Genomic DNA, 328 nt, shown 5'->3' with positions numbered 1-328 from the left:
TTAATGTATGTTATCACCATAAAAATCAGCTGTAAAATAAGCTCATTTAAATTTGGTCAGAAAACATCATTACCGTTCATGAGAGAAAATCATCACTTTGTTCTTCTGAACGAATCAAAAACATTTATGGGCACAAGCCAATGCTGCTAATTTATATTATGCCGTGCAAAATAATTTTTTTACATAGTGCTAAAGCTCTTCAAACTTCAGCACTGCCAGAATGCCAGAGTAAATTAATAATTTAGGACCCTTATGTAAAGACCAAAAAGCTTCATAAATATTATTTGAATGCATTAGATACAATTACTAAAAGCAAATGCAGGACTAA

At 30.8% G+C, this 328-nt stretch overlaps 1 protein-coding gene across 2 annotated transcripts in view; it reads right to left on the bottom strand.

Moving 5' to 3' along the window:
• LOC119588492 overlaps positions 1-328 on the bottom strand; it is a gene marked incomplete in the record, with an annotated part of 64,764 nt that overhangs the window by 47,811 nt on the left and 16,625 nt on the right.

The sequence above is a fragment of the Penaeus monodon genome, chromosome 24 (genome assembly GCF_015228065.2).
Source record: "Penaeus monodon isolate SGIC_2016 chromosome 24, NSTDA_Pmon_1, whole genome shotgun sequence".
In the NCBI taxonomy this organism is placed as follows: domain Eukaryota; kingdom Metazoa; phylum Arthropoda; class Malacostraca; order Decapoda; family Penaeidae; genus Penaeus; species Penaeus monodon.
This window is presented reverse-complemented; position numbering and strand designations above follow the sequence as displayed.